The 19,488-nt window shown below is 39.6% G+C and overlaps 1 pseudogene; it reads left to right on the forward strand.

The window, feature by feature from the left end:
* Positions 1–2,678: 2,678 nt before the first annotated feature.
* LOC133039230 (WD repeat-containing protein 55-like) overlaps positions 2,679–19,488 on the forward strand; it is a 41,896-nt pseudogene continuing 25,086 nt past the window's right edge.

Consider the following 19,488-nt stretch of genomic DNA (forward strand, 5'->3'; position numbering starts at 1 on the left):
AATTACAATTCTTTTATTTGAAGGAGATACCCTTTGATTCCAATTACGATGATATTAAATGATTTGAAATAAATTAGGGAAATTTGGGGTAAATTTGGAGTTACAGCTGAACTTAGTCAATTTAATTAACCGAGCTACCTACATACATTCTTTGTGAAGGATCAAGCCACTAGTAGTTCAGAATACGGTATTTTAGAACTTGGATATAAGGATTCCGGTAGATGACCATTTTCAGGAATCCTTTGCTTTTTAAAAGAAATTTAGAAAAATTTCTAGGTGGATGACCTTTTGTGGAATTTTGAGATGTGTGTTTTATACCATTTTGCAGTATCGGTGACTGCACTTAGTCTTAGCAACTAAGTTGACTACGTATCCTTTTATAGGAATCAAGTCGAACGCAGTTCAGAGAGTGTTAAAAGATTTTGTATCTTCGATAACTTTAATATTTTGAGGTAAATGACCTCATTTGGGATTTTTGAGATAGATGACCTCATTTGGATTTGATGAGGTGAATGATCTCATTTGAGATTTTGAGGATTTGTGACTATACCTAATCTTAGCAATTAGGTTGCCTACGTACCCAAAATGGGATCAAATTGAACGTAGTTCATACTGTTAGAAGATTTTTGATCTTGTATTTTTTAGAGACATAGTTTATTTTGGAAGGAAACTCATTTTTAATCTCACATGAATAAATTTAGAGATCACTTGAATTACAATTCTATTTTAGTGAGAATTGCGAAATAATTCAAACTTACTTGACTTGGTGTCTTTAACTATGAAAGTAATTTGAATAGTAACGGTTGAGAGAAATTTGTTTTGACAAAAGATAAAGATATGTATTATTTTGCTATATCTTGTCATATATTTGATACTGGAAACTTGCTTTCAATTTCTCTTTCATTAAATTAATTGTACATTTTTTTTTGATTCACAGTACACATTAATTTTTCTTAGCCACAGTAAATAGTACAATACTAATATATATATATATATAAATAAATATGTATATAACATCTGTGCATATTTATGTATATATATAGGGATATGATTTTGTCCCGTGATGTACTTTCACGGAATGTATTCCGTGGTACATTAGATGGGTCTCAGGGTACATTAAATGAGTGTCAGAGTACGTTTCTACTTTTTAACCCTAATTACCCCTACATCAATCTCAGCCGTCAGATCAAATAACTCTCTCATCTGAGGGCTGCCATACATTACGGATTACAATCCGTGAAAGTACAATAACGGGACAAAATCATATCCCTATATATATATATATTAGTGAGTGGGCTTAGTACGGCCACGTTTTTTTGCTATGCATATATATCAATGAAAAACTTGACTCAAATGAATTATATGTGTATTAATATATGCATAAAATTCTGAGACTATTTTCTTCTTCAATCTGGATGCCTAAAATTCATAAGCCCAAATAACCTTTTGTGCTATACTGATTTACTTCGATTGAATTTTCAGGTTGATCATGTCTCTCTTCAAGCTCAATATCTCTTCAAACCCAATAAAATTATTTTACCATAAAATAATAATCTTTGAACCACAAAAAAAAAAAAAAAAAAAAAAAAAAAAAAAAACGATTTAGTCAAAAACAATTAATTCTATTTTTTTTTTTTAAATTGATTATTAAAGATTTTGACAGCATAACATTTTTCATTATTCAAGATTTTTATTTTCATCTTTAATTTACATTCCATATTGACTTATTTTCTGAAGTCTAAGAAATCAAAGAAAAATATAAAAATCTATAAAAAATTTGGAAGCATAACAGTTAATTTTTTTTTTTTGTTAAGATTTCTATCTTCCTCTTTGATTATGCACTCACATATTGACTTATTTTCTGAAGTCTAGGGAATCAAAGAGAAACATAAAAATCTATAAAACATGATTGTAATATATAAACGCTTAAATAAAAAAAAAAAAAATATTTCTCTTATTTTTCCTTTAGCTATATCTCACTTTTGAAGATCTTTTATGGCTTAGAAAGCTTAGATCAAAGTGGACCAAAGAAAAAAAATAAGAAAATCTATGAGAGAAGAAAAGAAGATAAGTGAGAACCCTAATACTTACCCTTAAGAATTTTAGATGAGTATTGTTTCACTGTAAATTTTGGCAGAATTTTCTTCTCTTTCCTTTCTTTCCCCGTCTCATTTCTTTCTCTCTTTTTAAACTCAATTTTACAATGTATGTTATCTGATGATAGTGGAGAGGTGAGTGGTGGGTAGTTATGAGTTAGTGGAGAGAAAAGTGAGGATATATTATTAATTAATAATGTACATTTTTTTTTCAGTTTTTTTTTCTTGACCGATTTTTTTTCCTTTATTATTATATATTTTTTATATAATAAAATTAAAAAAAAAACGGTTCAACAACATTCTTTCTCTCTCTTCTTCAACTCGACCATTCATTCTTCTCTGCTCGTCTTCTTCATCGTCTTCCACTTTTACCAGTTATGTCTTTAGTAAGCGACCCATGTATTTAAGTAATTATTTTTTTTATTAGATTACACTTTCTTTTCATGTTCCCAGGAAATTCACGAGCTTAATTGATGATTACTTCTTGTAGGAACATGATAAAATCCCAAATATGACAAATTTGTGAGTGTCTATTTCACAATTTGTGATTCCCAGACCTCTCAATCTTAGAAAGAAGAAGACATGGAGAATAATTTAGGGTCATTGCCATTTGACATTGATTTTCATCCATCAGATCACCTTCTTTCTGCTGCACTCATTACTGGCGATCTTCTCTTGTAATATTCTTTCTAAAACCTTACCTTTCGTCTTCATCACCATTATCATTATTATCTTCCTCTTCTTCTCATGTATATACTGTTGATATTCTTGTAGGTACCGCTACACTGCTGATTCCACTCCTTAAAGGTATAATAATCTAAACCATTCTCTGTCACTGTCAGTCTCTCATTTCCTTTGGCTTTTCTTTTTAAATTAAAATTTGTTTGTTTGTTAGGGTGTTGGAAGTGCACGCCCACACAGAATCTTGCAGAGCTGTTCGCTTCATTAACGATGGCTGCGGTATGATATATATATTGTTGTAGGTTTTGTCCCAATGAGCTAATGCCACTTCATCATTCTATTCAACCAATGTCATTGGTTAGTTAAGTTAGTTATCTAGCTTGGCACCTAAGCAATACCTACCTACTTGATTCAACCAATGCCTATAAAAGAAAGCACCAAGGCTTCATTCAAAAGAGTCCAATCCGAGCCTCTCTCACCTAGAATTCCCTCTCTCTTTCTCTCTAGTTTCTGTACCAGTTTTGTGAGTGTGTAGGAGGGTTGTAAAATTAGAATGCTCATCCTTAGAGATGACTTCTACCATGTGAGGTTTGTTTTGTAATGTGTTTAACACTTAGACTCAATTTTGAGTAATTAGTTCGGATTGTTAAGGTGCTTAAAGATTGAATAAGATTTCATTTGATTCAAAGCTAAGTTTATTAATCTTTTATTGTCCAATTCTGATAATTCTTTTCTGGTTTTAAGTTTATGTTGATTACTTGTTAATTATTGTTCTTGTTGTTTTGGCACTGTTTTTGGCCAAGAATTGAGGGTGTTTTCACCACAAATGGTATCAGAGCAAGGTTGAATTGAAGATCAAGAACTGCATTCAAGTGATCAAGACTCATCTTCAAACCTTCAAGAACCAAATTCAAGTCATCAAGAATTAGTTTCAAGCTTCAAGAACCTGATCTTGATAAACCTAAGACTTATTTTATATCAGAAAATGATTAAATGAAATGCTTAGTCTCTTATGTGCACAAGTTGAGTTGTCTTAGTGTTTTAATTCTATTGGTCCAATTGTAATCCTAGGTGGCCCAAGTCTTTTTAAGACTAATGCTTACAAATAAAGAGGGAGCAACCTCATTTAGATTAGCTTGGAATTAGATAAGAGTAGACTTCTTTGTGGAGAGACCAATCCTCTCGAAAGATTGGGAATTTGTAGAGACGAGCCTCTCGAAAGCTCAATATTGTAACTTCGTGACTGTTTTTCAGAATAAAAATTATTTGAGAAATTCATTATTGGTATTTATTTGGGAAATAGCTGATAGAATATTTTTACTCTAAGATTATTCTATCAAATTGGTGCGGTGAGTTGCGGACATGGTGCCCAAGAAACAAGCAAAGAACGGTTTTTCTTCCATGGTTTTGGAGGAAGATTGTGAAGATATGAAAGGTGCATCTTCTAGAATCAAAGGATCTCTTCATGATTCAATACAAGAGATAACGCGACAACTTAATCAGCAATTGCAAGAATCTCTTCGAGACATGTTACAACAACAATTCAAGACTTTCTTGGAAGTTCAAGAAAAATCAAGAACTGTCCAAGAACCCAAAAAAGATGTTAATGGAGTTGTTGGCCATAAGGAAAAGGAGGAAAGCAAGGGCCCAATGAGCCCCATGGCACACCAACACAGTGTGACATTGCTAGAACAACGATCAACGACCACGGGCATCACTCCTATGGCAGGATTCTGTATGAATCGGACCTCAGAGAGGGAATTTTTTGATAAGAACCAGCAAGACTCGCAATTCTGACATAAAAATTGGCTCAAGAAGTTGGAGATGCTGAGTTTTGATGGAGAGAATCCAAATATAGGGATATTACAAGCAGAAAGATTTTTCTCTTTTCATGGATATGACAACGACGAGAAGATGGAGGTTGTCGTCATTTCATTTTCAGGGGATGCTCTACTATGGTATGAATATGAAATTAAAACGCGAGACATATTAAGCTGGGAAGAGATGAAAAAATTGGTGCTGAAGCATTTCAAAAACACAAATGGGGTCCCTTTATGACCAATTTCTGCAAGTCAAGCAAGAGAGCTTCATGACTGAAAAAAATAAAAATTCTATCCGGCTCTTAGCTCTATTTGACAACATAACACCAGAAGTTCATTTAGGCACATTTTTTACTGGGTTAGTACCATCACTAATGGCTGAATTAAGGGTAAAACGTCCAAGAAAAGTGGATTGAGCGATGGAAATTGCCCTAGAATAGTCAAGAATCATTTAAGAACCGGGAGAAGAAGTGGTAAACACATCCAACTCAAAAGATATGGAGAGGAAGAGGAGCCTGGGAGCATCTATTATGGCAAGAACCAATAACATTCAGTTAGAACACAACCATGGAGCTGCCAAAGTGCCACCTACATGGGAATTTCATGGAAATCAATTTTTCATCGAGAGATCTTTTGAAAGAGGAGAATCAGGAACTTGTTCCAGACACGAGAAGTGATTAAGAGAACTAAAAATGCCAACATTTGACGAGAAAAATTTTGATGGCGTGGATAATATCGTATGTAACGAAAAGAACATTGTTCTACTCGAGCAGATGGTGCTGTCGCTGATAAAAACTCAGCTGGTTGGAGCAGTTTGCAAGGATGGAAAACAACAAAACAATAGAGAAGAGACTGCAAAGGCACTTCCAAAGAAGGAGTCGATTTCAAGGTGGATTTTTTTAAGAAAGAGCACTTGTTTGTTGAAAGAAAGACACATTTATTCTCAGCCACAACAGCACCTACACGATGGAAAGCTGCCGCCTGAAGAGAAGAAGACGCCATCTAACAAGATTTCAGAGTTTAATCATCTTCGTTGGCAAAGAAACTTGTATGAGTGGGGTGCCAAGTACACCAAGAGTCTTCTACATTCAATGGATTTTTGATAGAGGGAAATGCAAACCGAATCTTAGCCTATCACCAAGTTTACCTGCAAGACATGAAGTGTTGATCAAGTGGCACTTTCTCTAAGATTTTAAAGCAACAGAGGAATATATCTCTACCATTAAAGAACAATTTCTAAGCTTTCACCTTTAGGACAAGGTGAAGGTTCTTGGGGGGGGGGGGTATTGATAAACCTAAGACTTATTTTATATCAGAAAATGATTAAATGAAATGCTTAGTCTCTTATGTACACAAGTTGAGTTATCTTAGTGTTTTAATTCTATTGGTCCAATTGTAATCCTAGGTGGCCCAAGTCTTTTTAAGACTAATGCTTATAAATAGAGAGGGAGCAACCTCATTTAGATTATCTTGGAATTAGATAAGAGTAGACTCTTTGTGGAGAGACCAATCCTCTCGAAAGATTGGGAATTTGGAGAGACGAGCCTCTCGAAAGCTCGATATTGTAACTTCGTGACTGTTTATTAGAATAAAAATCATTTGAGAAATTCATTATTGGTATTTATTTTGGGAAATAGCTGATAGAATATTTTTACTCTAAGATTATTCTATCAGATCTGAAATGACTTCTACAAGGTTCGAGGTTGACAAATTTACTGGCTCCAATGATTTTAGTTTGTGGAGGATTAAAATTAGAGCTTTTCATTGGACCGGATTGATGACAAAAGAAAGAAACTAGAAATTGAGACAAAAGCACACTGTGCTATCTTGCTCAGTCTTGGAGATGAGGTTCTAAGGGAGGTTGCTGATGAAGAAAAGGCTCTAGGCCTTTGGAACATGTTGGCCTCTATCTACATGAAGAAATCCTTGGCCAACAAACTCTACCTCAAGAAGAAACTGTATACATTGAGAATGGATGAAACTAAAGAACTAAGGAAGCACCTAGATGACTACAACAAGATCAGTTTAGATCTGAATGACCTGGGAGTGAAAATTGAGGATGAAGATCAGGCTATAATCCTGTTAAGTTCACTTCCCAAGATGTATGAACACTTTGTTGATACAATCTTGTATGGAAAAGAGACATTGACAATGACTGAGGTAAAGGCAGCCCTGAACTCTAAGGAAATTCAGAAGAAAGGTTATGAGAAAGGGAATAACAATGGTGATGGCTTGCTCATTGTTACTGGTAAAGTCCCAAGAAGAGAGTTCAAAGGAAGACATGGCACAAGTGGTTTCAAAGGAAACCAGTCCAGGTTCAATTCAAAGAACAACTCAGAGAATTCCAATTCCAATGCTGCAGCAGGGAAGAAATGTTACTACTGCAAGAAAGAAGGGCATTTTAGAGATGATTTCTTGGCTTTGAAGGCTAAGTCAAAGAGAGAGAATCAACACAAGTTCAAGAAATATGGTGTTGCTGATGTTGCAGATGGTTATGTGTCATTAGATGCACTTGTTGTGTCTAGCTCAAGATCAAGTGAATGGATCTTAGATTCAGGGTGCTCATTTCACATGACACCAAATAATGAACTGTTTGATTCAAAATTGGAGGATCACAAGGGTACAGTTCTGTTGGGGAACAACAAGGCTTGTGAGATACAAGTGATTGGCACAATTCAGTTGAAGAATCATGATGGAATCATGAAAAGTCTGCAGCATATGAGGTATGTGCCAAATCTTAAAAGAAACCTTCTTTCTATTGGAATGTTTGATAGATTAGGTTTTGTTGTCAAAATTGAGAATGGAGTAATAAAAATTGACCAAGGGTCAGAAATTGTGTTCAAGGGAACACTTAAGAATGGTTTATATTTTCTGGATATCAACACTATAACAGGGAGTGCTGCACCTGCTGTAAATTCAGAAAAGCTGAGTCATGTCAAGCTTTGGCATCTCAGGTTAGGACATGTTAGCCAAAGAGGACTTGAGGAGTTGAATAAGCAAGGTTTTTTTAAGAAGAAATTGATAGAAGGACTTGAGTTTTGTGATGAATGTGTGTTAGGAAAAGCATGCAGGCTGAAATTTCCTAAGGCTGAGCACAACACCACTGAAAAGCTTGGCTATGTGCATTCAGACCTTTGGGGACCCTCTAGAATTCAAACCAAAGGAGGTGCTCACTATTTCATAAGCATGGTTGATGATTTCAGTAGGAAAGTGTGGATTCATCTATTGAAAAGCAAGGATGAAGCACTGCCTACATTTGACAATTGGAAAAGGCTGCTGGAAAATCAAACAGGGAGCAAAATTAAGGTATTGAGGACTAACCATGGCCTTGAGTTCTGTTCAAATGAGTTTAATGAATGGTGTAGCAGGTTGGGAATCCAAAGGCGTAGAACAGTGATCAATACACCTTAGAAAAATGGTTTTGCTGAGAGAATGAACAGAACTCTGCTTGAAAGGGTGAGATGCATGTTATTGAGTGCTGGAATGGACAGATCATTTTGGGGAGAAGCCATCAAAACTACATGCTATTTAATCAACAGATCACCCTCAGTGCCTAACAACTTTAAAACTCCTCAAGAAATGTGGACAGGTAAAGCTCCTAACCTAGAACATTTAAGAGTTTATGGCCGTACTGCTTTTATGCATGTTAAGCAAGACAAACTCCAACCTAGAGCATTGAGATGCATGTTTGTGGGTTACCCTGAAGGAGTCAAAGGTTACAGGCTATGGTGTCTAGAACCTGGATTTAAGAAATGTATGATTAGTAGGGATGTAGTGTTCAAGGAAGATGAAAGGCCCTCAAAGAACAATGAAACTACACTAGATGAAAATGTACAAATTGAGGTGGAGCCTCAATCTACACCTACACCTGTAATTCAAAGTGAAATTGAGACTACTGGAAGTGATGAAAGAGGAAGCCAACATGATCTAAGTGAGTATCTATTAGCAAGAGACAGAGAGAGGAGACAGACCAAAGCCCTTAACAGATTTGGATATGCTAAGTTCATTGCTTTTGCACTTATGGTTGCTGAAGAGATAGATAGTTCAGAACCATTGAGCTTCTTGGAAGCTATGAGGAGTAAGGATGCTGCAGCTTGGCTGCAAGCAGTTCATGATGAGATGCATTCTCTCATAAAGAACAAAACATGGATAGTTGTGAAGAAACAAGAAGGGTACAAACCAGTTGGGTGCAAATGGTTATTCAAGCATAAAGAAGGATCTGAAAATGAACCTCCAAGGTTCAAGGCAAGATTAGTAGCAAAAGGGTTTACTCAAAAGGAGGGTGTAGACTACACAGAGATTTTTTCCCCAATTGTTAAAAAAGCTTCAATAAGAGCAATGATGGCAAAGGTAGCTAGTTTGGATCTAGAAATTGAGCAAATGGATGTGAGGACAACTTTCTTGCATGGAGAATTAGAGGAAGAAATTTATATGCAACAACCTATGGGGTTTGAAAATGGTAATCCTGATGATGTTTGCCTACTCAAGAAGTCCCTATATGGCCTCAAACAAGCACCAAGACAATGGAATTTGAGGTTTGACACCTACATGCAGAGCATTGGATATACCAAAAGTAAGTATGACTCTTGTGTATATTTCAATAATCAAACATATCTATTGCTCTATGTTGATGACATACTGATTTTCAGTAAGTCAAAACCTGAAATCAGTAAGCTTAAAAGCAAACTTAGTGAGGAGTTTGAAATGAAAGACCTAGGCAAGGCTAACAAGATTCTAGGCATAGACATTAAGAGACCTTCAATAGGAGTTATTATTTTGTCTCAAGCCTCCTATCTACAGAAGGTTCTCTCCAAATTTGGCATGTCTAAGAGCAAACCAGTTGCTACACCTATTGCACAGCATTTCAAACTGTCTGCTGCTCAATCACCCAAAACAGATGTTGGAAGAGCAAAAATGAGTAAGATTCCATATGCTAGCCATGTAGGAAGTCTGATGTACTCTATGGTTTGCTCAAGACCAGATTTAGCTCATGCCATGAGCATGGTAAGCATGTATATCTCAGATCTTGGTTCAGAACATTGGGAAGCACTTAAATGGACCATGAGATACATGCAAGGTACTCTGAATACAGGAATTGTATTCTGCAAGGATAGTCAGTTTCAAGAAGAAATATATGGCTATGTTGACTCAGATTTTGCAGCTAATTTAGACACTAGAAGGAGCTTAACTGGATTTGTATTTACTGCACTAGGACGCTGCATTAGTTGAAAGTCTAACCTACAGAAAGTTGTTGCTCTGTCTTCAACAGAAGCTGAATATATGGCAGCAACAGAGGCCATTAAAGAAGTTATATGGCTAAGAGGTTTAACTGAAGACCTAGGCTTCAAATCTGAGGACATTACAGTATATTGTGACAATCAAAGTGCCTTGCATCTCATGAAAAATCCAATGTTTCATGAGAGGTCAAAGCACATTGATATCAAACTTCATTTCATTAGAGACATTGTGTCATCTAAACAGGTTCAAGTCAAGAAGATTAGCACTCATGATAACCCAGCTGATATCTTTACTAAGAGTGTCACAAGAAACAAGTTTCTTCATTGCTTGAATCTGGTCAATATCAGAAGCTCTTAAGCTTCTCTTCTGTCATTAGCTCTTTGGAACAAACCAGGTGGATTTGTTGTAGGTTTTGTCCCAATGAGCTAATGCCACTTCATCATTCTATTCAACCATTGTCATTGGTTAGTTAAGTTAGTTATCTAGCTTGACACCTAAGTAATACCTACCAACTTGATTCAACCAATGCCTATAAAAGAAAGCACCAAGGCTTCATTCAAAAGAGTCCAATCCGAGCCTCTCTCACCTAGAATTCCCTCTCTCTTTCTCTCTAGTTTTTGTACCAGTTCTGTGAGTGTATAGGAGGGTTGTAAAAGTAGAATTGCTCATCCTTAGAGATGACTTCAACCATGTGAGGTTTGTTTTGTAATGTGTTTAACACTTAGACTCAATTTGGAGTAATTAGTTTGGATTTTTAAGGTGCTTAAAGATTGAATAAGATTTCATTTGATTCAAAGGTAAGTCTATTAATCTTTTATTGTCCAATTCTGATAATTCTTTTCTGGTTTGAAGTTTATGTTGATTACTTGTTAATTGTTGTTCTTGTTGTTTTGGCACTGTTTTTGGCCAAGAATTGAGGGTGTTTTCACCACATATATATAGATGTTTATGTATGTATTTTATTGATCAAGATAATATGAAAATGATTGTGTTAACATCACAGCTATTGTGTCGGGATCACCGGATTGTTTAATTCTAGCCACAGATGTTGAAACTGGTTCTGCCATTGCTCGTTCTGAGGATGCTCGTGAGTGAGTTTCGCTTTATTCATTAATTCTAACTATATTTCTCTCTTTTATGGAAAACTAATTACACTTTCTGCCTGCTCTTTTTCCAAGGATGCCATTAACAAGATAATCAGTTTAACGAATTCCACCATTGCTTCTGGTGATGATTGTGGTTGTATTCAGGTTGTATCTGTTGGGTTTTGTGCCCTAAATAAAACCCATTTCAAATAATTTGATTTACTTATTAATAAAGATCAGAAATAATATTTTATGTTGCATGGTTCACATGATTTATTTCATGATTATATATAATGTATGAATTCTATTTAAGTCCAGAACATATGAATTTGTTAATGATTATAGTGTTGTCAGCACAGTGGAATATAATCTTAATTATATGTTCGAAAGTTTATTCCCTGATTTGTCAGTTCACTGGATTTAGACAGACATGATTGTTATAGTGAGATTTCTCTCACCTAGAAACTCGAGACCAGACCCCCACTAAAAGGACACGTATACTCAGATTTTCCACAGAAAGCTGAGATGTCCCTGAGGGACTCCTCGAAGTTTTAAACCTCGCTTAAGATATAACCAGCGAGAGGTGGCGAGCATGACCGAAGTCTAATCGTATCCGAGACAAGAGTGTAGATCGCATATATCGAATATATGCGATCATCCTCCCCTTGTCCTTGTATAAACCAGGAGAACAATTCTCTGTAAGTACGAGTTGATCTTAGGAACCCTACAGCCTTTATAATGCGATATAGACTCGCATGTCTAGGTTCTATCAGCTCAACACACGATATCTACAAGAAGCGACTATCTAAAGACGCAGACGTCCTAAACATAATGATAACCCTGCGAGTTGTACATCGGAATATGAACAGTCAACTCACAGGTACGGAAGACGCATACGTTGATGAACTTAGTAACTGTCATTCATTTATTAATGTTAACGTTGTTTAGTTTAATTATTGCAATTCAATATGTAAATAATGGATTAACAATGAATGTTATCCTTGTGTAACCGATTGGACACCTGCTTTGTATATAAAGAGGTGATCCACCATGAAATGGCACCTAGGGGAATCCTTGGCTACAGTGGACTAAGCAGATCACAATCTGACTAAACCACTATAATTCTCTGTCTTGCTGATATTCTCTAGTTTTGTTGATTGTTTTCCCATTCCCAGTCGAGTACTCGCCATTCTAGGTTGAATACTCGCACTTGTCGTTTCTCTTAAAATTCTCTTTCGTATTAATAAAATAATATAATTTGGTGTTGCGAAATTCACTCGACAACATTTGGCGCCGTCTGTGGGAACGACTAAGATTTCATTCATTTTAAAGAACAATATCATCATGGCTGGAAATCACGCTAACGGAGCTAACAACGGGTCCATCAACATTGGGATGATGAACGTACCATTATCTGGAGCTGGAGCGCCACCTGTGGACGTCATTAACGGTGGAGTAGGAAGAAGCAATATCAGACCTCTCAACCTATTCCCAGAAACGACTGACCCTCAAGTTGGGGACACATCCACACCACCAGCAACCATGCATTTTCCCCCCGTCACTCCGGCGGTGGTATCCGAGGGAATGATCCAGCTCACCACTGATCAATATGTTGCGATTCAGGATCAACTGCGGGCACGACAGGCCGAAGTAGATGGACAAAACCGAGCCCGACGCCCTCCTCGAGTTCCTCCTATTCGCACCGATAACCTTGAGGTAACAACTTCTAGACGTCATACTAACCGTGTACGCAGGGAACGAAGAACCAACCCTGAAGGTCTGGACCTGAACCATCCAACGTCGAGGGATCAATCCGCAAGGTATCCAAACCAAAGCACACAAATCGATGAAGATCCTGAGCGCGTAATCCTCGCAGCCGACCGTCAAGAGACAACGACGCAGAGTCAGCCTCTTCGTCATCGCATGGTCGCACTCCAAGCAGGTACACAAGGTCCGGCTCTGTACAGACACAACAGGGAGGACGTTATCAAGTACACCGAGGTGAACTACGTGATCATCTCAACGCAGTTTTCAGGGCACGCTCTCACGTCCCACATAATATTGAGACACTCCGTGATCCCCATGCGGACGATCAGGGTGCCAACACTTATAATAACCCGCCTACCGCACCGATCGCGAACACTGGGATTAATGTCCCAGCAAATCTTGCCGCAGTAGTTGCGAGCCCCACAGTTGTAGCAACCCCGGCTCCTGCGGCTGGAGGGATTGACCAAAGCATGCTTCTGCAGGCTTTGAAAATGCTCGAGCAGCAACGAAAGCCTATATATAAGTTGCATGGCACCTCGCCTTTCACTACAGAAGTGCGACAGGCTCAACTTCCAAAAGGGTTTCGTCTATCCGAGTCCCTCAAATATAAAGGTACTTCTAACCCGATAGATTATCTTGAAAAATTTAATACTATAATGGAAGTGGACCAGGTACTGCAGCTCGCAAAGTGCCGCATTCTTGCGGCAACACTCGAGGAAAATGCCCATGATTGGTTCACCCAATTACCCAAGGCATCGATATCGACGTGGGAAACCTTCGTCGACCTATTCCTCACACATTTCCAGGCCACAATGACGTATAGGCCACCTTATACGACTTTGGCCAACATCAAACAAGAACCTGGTAAGTCTTTACAAGACTATTTCAAACGCTTTAACGCAGAAGTAACGAAGGTCGAGAAGGCCCCCGAGTCTTCGCTTGTTTGCATGCTGATAACAGGTATCTTGCCGAGGACCAACTTTTGGAAGGAGCTACGGGCTCGAAGGCCCGAGTCCTTAGTGGAGTTCTTCGCCATGGCCGAACCTCACAAAAGAATCGAGAATTCTCTAGCGGAGTTAGAGAAAGGGAAGGACAAGCGCCGGTCACCCATACAGCGGTCATGATCTCACAGTCCACGAGGGAAGAACTCAAGGGGCCGAAGCCCAAGAAGACGCAGCCCGCGAAGACAGCGAAGTCCGAAGCTGGCCAAGTCTCCTCCAAAGAAGGAATCCTCGCCAAAAAGGAAAGGTGGACCTCGCTTCGTCAATTATACTGAACTCGCAGTCCCTCGAGACCATATCTACGCAATCGAAGAAAGAAACGGAGTCTTCAAGAAGCCGCCCCCCATCAGGGGAAATCGCGACAAGAGAGACCCTAAAAAATTCTGTAAGTACCACAAGGACATAGGTCACACTACTTTAGAATGTTGGGTCTTGCAGGATGAAATCGAGGAGCTAATCCGGAGAGGGAAATTCGACAAGTATAAGAAGAGCGAGGAAAGTCGTCCCCAAGCGGATGACAAAGGAGAAAACCAGAATGCGAGTGGCTCCAGAATACCTTGCAACATCCTGACTATAATTGGAGGACCTCATATCGCAGGGGACTCTCGCAAATCACAAGAACGATATGCCAGAGAAGCCAAGGAGAAGCCGCTTACCAATGTGAATAATCTTAGTGAGCGGCCCGAGAAGCTGTTTAAGAAAGAATGCGATGACATCACCTTTATGGAGAGTGATGCGAGATGGGTCCATTACCCGCATTCTGATGCACTAGTGATAGTCGCCAATATTGGTGGGGATAATGTCCATCGCATACTTGTTGACAATGGGAGTTCAGTGAATCTGCTGAATTTCCAAGCATTCAAACAAATGGGGTTGCAGGAGAAGGATTTGCGACCTATGACATCGAGCATTTATGGTTTTTCGGGAGATGTCATAGCAATAAAAGGAATGATCAAACTCCCAATCACTTTGGGAACTGCCCAAAGGATGCCCAAGTCAATGGCAGATTTCGCAGTAATCGACCAGTACTCAGCGTATAACGCCGTAATTGGTCGACCAATCTTGAAGGAGATGAAGATCATAACCTCGATCTATCATCTGACAATGAAGTTCCCTACTCCAGCTGGAGTAGGTTCTGTGCGGGGAGTCCAGTCAGAATCGCGAGAGTGTTACAACGCAGCAGTTAAACTCGCAGAAAAAAGGTTGGTAAATGTTATCTACTTTTTGGAGGCACCACCTCCTCGCCAGGAGATCCTCAAAATCGAGGAAGTGCCGCATATAGATGAACTAGACTTGGATCCAAGAATCCTCGATCACACCGCCGCAGCCCAAGCTGCAGAAGACACAATTGAGGTACCTATAGATCCTGTAGATAATAACAAGGTTTTAAAAATTGGTTCTAAATTAAATTTTCAGCTGCGAGAACAATTAACGACCTTTTTAAAGCAAAATCTTGATGTTTTTGCTTCGAAACACTCAGATATGGTCGGGATATCTCCGCAAGTCATGTGTCATCGCTTGAACATTGACCCCGAGGTGCGAGGTGTCCGAAAAAAGCGCCGCAAAATGGACCCCGCGAGGTACCAAGCGCTAAAAGAAGAAGTCGACCGCCTCCTTGCCTGCGGCTTTATACGGGAGTCATTTTACCCCAACTGGTTAGCAAACCCCGTACTCGTGCCAAAGCCTAATGGCTCATGGCGCACATGTGTTGACTTTACAGATCTAAACAAAGCCTGTCCCAAAGACAGCTTTCCCCTTCCTAGCATTGACCAGCTTGTTGATGCCACTGCAGGTCACGAACTCTTGAGTTTCATGGACGCATACTCGGGATATAATCAAATCCCGATGTATGAACCAGACCAGGAGCATACCTCGTTCATTACTGATCGAGGATTATACTGTTACAAAGTAATGCCTTTTGGTTTAATAAATGCAGGTGCGACTTATCAAAAGCTAGTGAACATGATGTTCGCAGATCTCATTGGAAAAACCATGGAGGTATATGTTGACGATATGCTCGTGAAATCACAACATGCGAAGGATCATATTGCCCACTTACAGACCATGTTCGATATATTACGACGGTATAAGATGCGTTTAAATCCACTGAAATGCGTCTTTGGAGTTGGCTCTGGGAAATTCCTTGGGTTCATGGTTAATCAGCGAGGAATAGAAGCCAATCCCGCGAAGATCACGGCATTGGTGGAAATGCCATCACCAACCAAGCCAAAGGAGGTTCAAAGCCTCACAGGTAAAGTCGCAGCTTTAAACCGCTTTATATCCAGATCTTCTGGTAAGTGCAAGGAGTTTTTTCAGATTTTGAAAGGCAACAAAAAGTTCCATTGGAACGAAAAGTGCGAGCAGGCCTTTCAAGCTTTAAAAACACACTTGGGGCAACCTCCGATCTTGTCAAAGCCATTGTCCAGAGAAGTCCTATCCATCTATTTAGCCGTTTCAGAATATGCGATTAGTTCGGTACTAATACGCGAGGACCAAGGATGCCAATACCCAGTGTATTATGTCAGTAAGCGATTACTGGATGCCGAGACGCGTTATCCCCAAATGGAGAAATTGGCTTTCGCCTTGATAATATCCTCAAGAAAATTGCGACCTTATTTCCAGGCTCACAACATTGAAGTTTTGACGAACTACCCCTTAAGACAAGTTCTAGCGAAACCAGAAACATCGGGGAGATTGTTAAAATGGGCGATGGAGTTGAGTCAGTTTGACATCAAGTATAAACCAAGAACTGCGATCAAGGGGCAAGCCTTGGCAGATTTTATACTTGAATTTCCCAGCACCGAGGTAGCACTCATAGAGGACAGAAGCGACATTGCTATAGCTAGCAGAGAGACGTGGACATTGTACGTCGATGGAGCCTCAAATAGCGAAGGTTCTGGTAGTGGGATCTTGTTAATCAGTCCCAATAATTTCAAGGTACACGCTGCTTTACGTTTTGAATTTTTTGCATCTAACAATGAAGCCAAGTATGAAGCTTTAATCGCAGGATTGAAACTTGCTCTCGAGATGAAAGTCGAGTATCTTCAGGCTTTTAGCGACTCCCAAATCGTGGTATGCCAGGTGAATGGAGAATACCTAGCAAGAGGCGGGAGATTGGTTAAATACTTAGCCATTGTCCACGAAATGATGCAGAAGTTCAAAAATATAGTCGTGTCTCGAGTACCGCGTGCTCAAAATGCACACGCAGACGCATTGGCCCGTTTGGCCTCAACTAGAGAAGCTGAATTGCTCGATGTGATTCCGGTAGATGTATTGGCTCACCCAACTATAAATCAAGAAGTAATCATGGAAATAGATACTGTTGAGGAGATTACCTGGATGACTCCTATCCTCGCATATCTGGAAAAAGGGCTCTTGCCCGATGATAAAATAGAAGCAAGAAAGTTGCGACAGCGAGCCGCACGTTATGTAATATATGACCAAAGGTTGTATCGCAGGAGTTTTAGTCAACCTCTTCTCAAATGTATCGGTGGAGAGGATTGTGGTTACATACTTCGTGAGGTACACGAGGGGATTTGTGGCAATCATACCGGAGGTAACTCCCTTGCATTAAAATCATGCGGCAAGGGTATTACTGGCCAACTTTGCGACAAGATGCTCTCGCGTTTGCAAAGAAGTGTGACAGGTGTCAGCGAATAGCCACATATACCCACCAACCTCCGAGTAACCTCCATTCTATCACAAGTCCATGGCCCTTGGCAATATGGGGAATTGATCTAATCGGCGAGTTACCCAAAGGGAAAGGTGGAGTCAAATATGCGGTAGTCGCAGTAGATTACTTCACGAAGTGGGCCGAAGCCAAAGCGCTCGCAACCATCACAACAACAAAATTGCGCGAGTTTGTCTATACCTCCATCATTTGTCGATTTGGCATTCCGCATAAACTCATCTTAGACAGTGGAAAACAGTTTGACTGCAAAGAGATGCGACAACTATGCGACGATTTGGGAATCAAGAAGGCATTCTCCGCAGTTGCTTACCCACAGAGTAATGGACAAACTGAAGCTGTTAATAAAATAATCAAGCACACCATTAAAGGGAAACTAGAAGATCACAAAGGGGCTTGGCCAGACGAGTTACCTCAAGTCCTATGGTCTTATAATACAACTCTTCGATCTACAACTGGCGAAACACCCTTCTCACTTTCTTACGGGTGCGAGGCCATGTTGCCAGTTGAGATTGGGGCAGGTTCCCTACGCAGAGATATTTTCAACATCTCGCAGAACAATGAGAAACAGCTATTCTGCCTTGATCTTTTGGAGGAAAAGCGTGACCAAGCGCACTTAAAAAATGCGTCTTACCAGGAGCTAACTGCAAGATACTTTAACTCCAAGGTGAAAGTAAAAGCCCTGCGAGCAGGAGACTTGGTCCTTAGAAGGGTAATGCCAAATACCAAAAACCCATCACATGGGGTCTTTGGGGATAATTGGGAAGGACCATATCTCATCGCAGAAAAAATTGGTGATGCCACATACCGACTCGCAACACTCGATGGAACTGCGATTCCACGAGCTTGGAATGGCGAGAGTTTAAAATTATATTATCAATAGTACTCGCATTATTAAACTATGTTTACTCTTGTACTTATACTTAGATATTTTTCATAAAAAAAAAAAATCCTAAGTATAGGGGGGTATATATGCCAGAATGTACTATTGATTATATAAAGGAAATTGATTCATGATCATTAAATTTTTCAACATTTTATCAAAAGACATGTAAATATTTCTACTTATTACACCAAGCTGTAATTAAAGTCGCAAATATATATATATAGAAAACGCGAGTACCCGTGTACTGCGAAAATGTTAAAGGATAATTATCCCCGCGAGGATATAAATTTGTCCAAACTAAAAAGAAATTTATCTAAGTACAAAGCGCGAGTACCCCTGTACCGCATATATAAAAAAAAAAGAGAAGTAAAATTAAAGAGCATAACAGTTTTAACATAGAGGAAAATCAAGCATCTGGAACAACAGGAGCAGTCTCATCCGCGACTTTGCTGATGACCTCGTTCTCGGCTTCTTCAGCATCCGCACCCTCGACCTCTTCAGGAAGGTTCCCTCCACCACCTTGGGTTTGAGTAGGCAACATAGCGCGAAAAGCCTCGGCCATTTCAGCGGCTTCAGCTCCGAGGATCGAGAAGTCGAAGTCTGGGACTTGGAAAGAGTGGTGTAAATGTAATCAGAAACTGCCTGATCATATTGTTTCTTCCCATTCTCTTTCTCGGCCTCCAAGTCGCGAGTCATCTCCTCGATCTTCGCCCGCGAGTTCTTGGCCTTGAGCTCAGCCTGCTCCTTAGCCTTGCAAAGTTCTTCAAGCTCTTTATCCTTCCTAGCCGCCTCTTGCTTCAGCCTCTTCATGTTCTCCTGAAGCTGGGCATTGTGCCTCTTCAACGAGTCGGCTTCCTTCGAACCTACGGCAGCAGCTTTTAGGAACAGGGTCATCGACTGCAAGGCCAACTCCACAGAGCGCGGAACAAGCTCCTCAGAAGGGATCTTCTCCGCTTTGGACATGAACTCCTCGCCCACAAACTTCTCCTGCATGGCCCAAAAGTCGCGAGCTCGAACAGTTGGTTCGATCAGGACTTTCTTCCCCTTGTCCTGCATGGTCTTGGCCAGCTTCTTGGAAGAGTCTGCGGCAAGGGTAGCCACCACATCGCTCTTCCTCTTCTGGGCGACAACGGGCGAGGTCGTCGTTGCTCCACCCTTCGGCTTGATCTTAAGGACGGGCGCGGACTTCAAAAAAGTCATATCTGCGAGGATAAATGAAAGATAAG

This window comes from Cannabis sativa, chromosome 6 (genome assembly GCF_029168945.1).
Source record: "Cannabis sativa cultivar Pink pepper isolate KNU-18-1 chromosome 6, ASM2916894v1, whole genome shotgun sequence".
NCBI classification, from domain to species: domain Eukaryota; kingdom Viridiplantae; phylum Streptophyta; class Magnoliopsida; order Rosales; family Cannabaceae; genus Cannabis; species Cannabis sativa.